The following is a 6,000-nucleotide window of genomic DNA, read 5'->3' as shown; positions in this document are numbered from 1 at the left end:
TGGAGTATCTGTTTGTGGAGTTTCCAGTTGTGAAGTATCTAGTTGTGGAGTTTCCAGTTGTGGAGTATCTAGTTGTGGAGTTTCAAATTGTGGAGTTTCTAGTTGCGGAGTTTCTAGTTGCGGAGTTTTTAATAGCGGAGTTTCTAGTTGTGAAGTTTCAAGTTGCGGAGTCTCAAGTTGTGGAGTTTCCAGTTGTGGAGTTTTTAGTTGTGGAGTTTTAGTTGTTGAGTTTCTAGTTGTGAAGTCTCTAGTTTTGCAGTTTCTAGCTGTGGAGTTTCTAGATATGGAATTTCTAGTTGCCGAGTCTGTATTTGTGGGGTTTGTAGTTGTGGAGTTTCTAGTTGTGGAGTTTCTAGTTGTGGAGTCTCTAGTTGCGGAGTTTCTAGTTGTAGATTTTCTAGTTGTGGAGTATCTAGTTGTGGATTTTCCAGTTCTGGAGTTTCTAGTTGTTGAGCTGCGGAGTCTCTAGTTGTTGAGTTTCTAGTTGCAAAGTCTCTAGTTGTGGAGTTTCAAGTTGTGGAGTCTCTGGATGTGGAGTTTCTAGTTGTCGAGTTTCCAGTTGTGGAGTATCTAGTAGTGGAGTTTCGAGTTGTGGAGTTTCTAGTTGTGGAGTTTCTAGTTGTGGAGTCCCTAGTTGTGGAGTTTCTAGTTGCGGAGTCTCTAGTTGTGGAGTTTCAAGTTGCGGAGTCTCAAGCTGTAGAGTTTCTAGTTGTTGAGTTTTTAGTTGTGGAGTTTCCAGTTGTTGAGTTTCTAGTTTAGTAGTTTCTAGTTGAAGAGTTTTTTGTTGTGGAGTGTCTAGTTGTAGAGTTTCCAGTAGTGGAGTTTCGAGTTGTGGAGTTTCGAGTTGCAGAGTCTTTAGTTGTGGAGTTTCAAGTTGTGGAGTCTCTAGTTGTGGAGTTTCTAGTTGCTGAGTTTCCAGTTGCGGAGTATCTAGTAGTGGAGTTTCCAGTTGTGGAGTTTCTAGTTGTGGAGTTTCTAGTTGCGGAGTCCCTAGTTGTGGAGTTTCTAGTTGCGGAGTCTCAAGCTGTGGAGTTTATAGTTGTTGAGTTTTTAGTTGTGGAGTTTCTAGTGCTTGAGTTTCTAGTTTGAAGTCTCTAGTTGTAGATTCTCTAGTTGTGGAGTCTCTAGTTTAGGAATTTCTAGTTGAAGAGTTTTTAGTTGTGGAGTGTCTAGTTGTGGAGTTTCCAGTGATTGAGTTTCGAGTTGTGGAGTGGCGGAGTCTCTAGTTGTGGAGTTTCTAGTTGCAGAGTCTCTAGTTGTGGAGTTTCAAGTTGTGGAGTCTCTAGTTGTGGAGTTTCTAGTTGCCGAGTTTCCAGTTGTGGAGTATCTAATAGTGGAGTTGCCGGTTGTGGAGTTTTCAGTTGTGGAGTTTCTAGTTTCGGAGTCCCTAGTTGTGGAGTTTCTAGTTGCGGAGTCTGAAGATGTGGAGTTTCAAGTTGTGGAGTTTCTAGTTGTGGAATTTCTAGTTATGGAGTCTCTAGTTGTGTAGTTTCTAGCTGCGGAGTTTCTATTTGTGGAGTTTCTAGTTGCGGAGTTTCTAGTTGCAGAGTCTCTGGTTGTGGAGTTTCTAGTTGCGGAGTCTCTAGTTGTGGAGTTTCTAGTGTTGGAGTTTTCAGTTGTGGAGTTCCAAGTTGTAAAGTTTCTAGTTGGGGAGTTTCTAGTTGTGGAGTTTCTAGTTGTGGAGTAAATAGTTGTGGATTTTCCAGTTGTGGAGTTTCTAGTTGTGGAGTTTCTAGTTGCCGAGTTTCCAGTTGTGGAGTATCTAGTAGTGGAGTTTCTAGTTGTGGAGTTTCTAGTTGCAGAGTATCTAGTTGTGCAGTTTCCAGTTGTGGAGTTTCTAGTGTTGAAGTTGCGGAGTCTCTGGTTGTGGAGTTTTTATTTGTGGAGTCTCTAGTTGTGGAGTTTCTAGTTGTGGAGTTTTTAGTTGTGAAGTATCTAGTTGTGGAGTTTCCAGTTGTGATGTATCTAGTTGTGGAGTTTCCAGTTGTGGAGTATCTAGCTGTGGAGTTTTAAATTGTGGAGTTTCTAGTTGCGGAGTTTCTAATAGCGGAGTTTCTAGTTTTGAAGTTTCAAGTTGCGGAGTCTCAAGTTGTGGAGTTTCCAGTTGTGGAGTTTTTAGTTGTGGAGTTTTTAGTTGTTGAGTTTCTAGTTTTGAAGTCTCTAGTTTTGCAGTTTCTAGCTGTGGAGTTTCTAGATATGGAATTTCTAGTTGCCGAGTCTGTATTTGTGGGGTTTGTAGTTGTGGAGTTTCTAGTTGTGGAGTTTCTAGTTGCGGAGTTTCTAGTTAGATTTTCTAGTTGTAGAGTATCTAGTTGTGGATCTTCCAGTTGCCGAGTTTCCAGTTGTGGAGTATCTAGTAGTGGAGTTTCCAGTTGTGGAGTCCCTAGTTGTGGAGTTTCTAGTTGCGGAGTCTCAAGCTGTGGAGTTTCAAGTTGTGGAGTTTCTAGTTGTGGAGTCTCAAGTTGTGGAGTTTAAAGTTGTGGAGTTTCAAGTTGTGGAGTCTCTAGTTGTGGAGTTTCTAGTTGCAGAGTATCTAGTTGTGCAGTTTCCAGTTGTGGAGTTTCTAGTTGTGAAGTTGCGGAGTCTCTGGTTGTGGAGTTTTTAGTTCTGGAGTCTCTAGTTGTGGAGTTTCTAGTTGTGGAGGTTTTAGTTGTGGAGTATCTAGTTGTGGAGTTTCCAGTTGTGAAGTATCTAGTTGTGGAGTTTCCAGTTGTGGAGTATCTAGTTGTGGAGTTTTAAATTGTGGAGTTTCTAGTTGCGGAGTTCCTAGTTGCGGAGTTTTTAATAGCGGAGTTTCTAGTTGTGAAGTTTCAAGTTGCGGAGTCTCAAGTTGTGGAGTTTCCAGTTGTGGAGTTTTTAGTTTTGGAGTTTTTAGTTGTTGAGTTTCTAGTTGTGAAGTCTCTAGTTTTGCAGTTTCTAGCTGTGGAGTTTCTAGATATGGAATTTCTAGTTGCCGAGTCTGTATTTGTGGGGTTTGTAGTTGTGGAGTTTCTAGTTGTGGAGTTTCTAGTTGTGGAGTCTCTAGTTGCGGAGAGTCTAGTTGTAGATTTTCTAGTTGTGGAGTCTCTAGTTGTTGATTTTCCAGTTGTGGAGTTTCTAGTTGTTGAGTTGCGGAGTTTCTAGTTGTTGAGTTTCTAGTTGCAGAGTCTCTTGTTGTGGAGTTTCAAGTTGTGGAGTCTCTGGATGTGGAGCTTCTAGTTGTCGAGTTTCCAGTTGTGGAGTATCTAGTAGTGGAGTTTCGAGTTGTGGAGTTTCTAGCTGTGGAGTTTCTAGTTGTGGAGTCCCTAGTGTTGGAGTTTCTAGTTGCGGAGTCTCTAGTTGTGGAGTTTCGAGTTGCGAAGTCTCAAGCTGTGGAGTTTCTAGTTGTTGAGTTTTTAGTTGTGGAGTTTCCAGTTGTTGAGTTTCTAGTTTCAAGTCTCTAGTTGTAGATTCTCTAGTTGTGGAGTCTCTAGTTTAGGAGTTTCTAGTTGAAGAGTTTTTTGTGGTGGAGTGTCTAGTTGTGGAGTTTCCAGTAGTGGAGTTTCGAGTTGTGGAGTTTCGAGTTGCAGAGTCTTTAGTTGTGGAGTTTCAAGAGTTGGAGTCTCTAGTTGTGGAGTTTCTAGTTGCTGAGTTTCCAGTTGTGGAGTATCTAGTAGTGGAGTTTCCAGTTGTGGAGTTTCTAGTTGTATAGTTTCTAGTTGCGGAGTCCCGAGTTGTGGAGTTTCTAGTTGTGGAGTCTCAAGCTGTGGAGTTTCTAGTTGTTAAGATTTTAGTTGTGGAGTTTCTAGTGCTTGAGTTTCTAGTTTGAAGTCTCTAGTTGTAGATTCTCTAGTTGTGGAGTCTCTAGTTTAAGAATTTCTAGTTGAAGAGTTTTTAGTTGTGGAGTGTCTAGTTGTGGAGTTTCCAGTTGTGGAGTTTCGAGTTGTGGATTTGTGGAGTCTCTAGTTGTGGAGTTTCTAGTTGCAGAGTCTCTAGTTGTGGAGTTTCAAGTTGTGGAGTCTCTAGCTGTGGAGTTTCTAGTTGCCGAGTTTCCAGTTGTGGAGTATCTAGTACTGGAGTTGCCGGTTGTGGAGTTTCCAGTTGTGGAGTTTCTAGTTGCGGAGTCCCTAGTTGTGGAGTTTCTAGTTGCGGAGTCTCAAGATGTGGAGTTTCTAGTGGTTGAGTTTTTAGTTGTGGAGTTTCTAGTTGTTGAGTTTCTAGTTTGAAGTCTCTAGTTGTAGATTTTTTAGTTGTGGAGTCTCTAGTTTAGGAATTTCTAGTTGAAGAGTTTTTAGTTGTGGAGTGTCTAGTTGTGGAGTTTCTAGTTGCAGAGTCTCTAGTTCTGGAGTTTCAAGTTGTGGAGTCTCTAGTTGTGGAGTGTCTAGTTGCCGAGTTTTCAGTTGTGGAGTATCTAGTAGTGGAGTTTCTATTTGTGGAGTTTCTAGCTGCGGAGTTTCTAGTTGCAGAGTCTCTGGTTGTGGAGTTTCGAGTTTTGGAGTTTCTAGTGTTGGAGGTTTGAGTTGTGGAGTTTCTAGTTGTGGAGTTTCTAGTTGCGGAATCTCTAGCTGTGGATTTTCTAGTTGCGGAACCTAAAGTTGTGAGGTTTCAAGTGGTGGAGTCTCTAGCTGTGGAGTTTCTAGTTGTGGAGTTTCTAGTTGTGGAGTCCCTAGTTGTGGAGTTTCTAGTTGTTGAGTTTCTAGTTTGAAGTCTCTAGTTGTAGATTTTTTAGTTGTGGAGTCTCTAGTTTAGGAATTTCTAGTTGAAGAGTTTTTAGTTGTGGAGTGTCTAGTTGCAGAGTCTCTGGTTGTGGAGTTTCTAGTTGCGAAGTCTCTAGTTGTGGAGTTTCTTGTTGTGGAGTTTCCAGTTGTGGAGTTTCTAGTTGCAGAGTATCTAGTTGTGGAGTTTCCAGTTGTGGAGTTTCTAGTTGTGAAGTTGTGGAGTCTCTGGTTGTAGAGTTTTTAGTTGTGGAGTTTCTAGTTGTGGAGTTTCGAGTTGTGGAGTCTCTAGTTGTGGAGTTTCTAGTTGTGGAGTTTTTAGTTGTGGAGTCTCTAGTTGTGGAGTTTCGATTTTTGGAGTTTCTAGTGTTGGAGTTTTTAGTTTAGGAGTTTCTAGTTGCGGAATCTCTAGCTGTGGATTTTCTAGTTGCGGAACTTAAAGTTGTGAGGTTTCAAGTTGTGGAGTTTCAAGTTGCGGAGTCTCAAGCTGTGGAGTTTCTAGTTGTGGAGTTTCCAGTTGTGGAGTTTCGAGTTGTGGAGTTTCTAGTTGCAGAGTCTCTAGTTGTGGAGTTACAATTTGTGGAGTCTCTAGTTGTGGAGTTTCTAGTTGCCGAGTTTCCAGTTGTGGAGTATCTAGTAGAGGATTTTCCAGTTGAGGAGTTTCCAGTTGTGGAGTTTCTAGTTGCGGAGTCCCTAGTTGTGGAGTTTCTAGTTGCGGAGTCTCAAGCTGCGGAGTTTCAAGTTGTGGAGTTTCTAGTTGTGGAGTCTCAAGTTGTGGAGTTTCAAGTTGTGAAGTTTCAAGTTGTGGAGTCTCTAGTTGTGGAGTTTCTAGTTGCAGAGTATCTAGTTGTGGAGTTTCCAGTTGTGGAGTTTCTAGTTGTGAAGTTGTGGAGTCTCTTGTTGTAGAGTTTTCAGTTGTAGAGTTTCTAGTTGTGGAGTTTCGAGTTGTGGAGTCTCTAGCTGTGGAGTTTCTAGTTTTGGAGTTTTTAGTTGTGGAGTATCTAGTTGTACAGTTTCCAGTTGTGAAGTATCTAGTTGTGGAGTTTCCAGTTGTGGAGTATCTAGTTCTGGAGTTTTATAATTGTGGAATTTCTATTTGCGGAGTTTCTAGTTGCGGAGTTTTTAATAGCGGAGTTTCTAGTTGTGAAGTTTCAAGTTGCGGAGTCTCAAGTTGTGAAGTTTCCAGTTGTGGAGTTTTTAGTTGTGGAGTTTTAGTTGTGGAGTTTCTAGTTGTGGAGTCTCTAGTTTTGCAGTTTCTAGCTGTGGAGTTTCTAGATATGGAATTTCTAGTTGCCGAGTCTGTATTTGTGGGGTTTGTAGTTCTGGA

The sequence above is a fragment of the Rhipicephalus microplus genome, unplaced genomic scaffold (assembly GCF_043290135.1).
Source record: "Rhipicephalus microplus isolate Deutch F79 unplaced genomic scaffold, USDA_Rmic scaffold_53, whole genome shotgun sequence".
Lineage (NCBI taxonomy): Eukaryota > Metazoa > Arthropoda > Arachnida > Ixodida > Ixodidae > Rhipicephalus > Rhipicephalus microplus.
Note: the sequence above shows the minus strand (reverse complement) of the source record.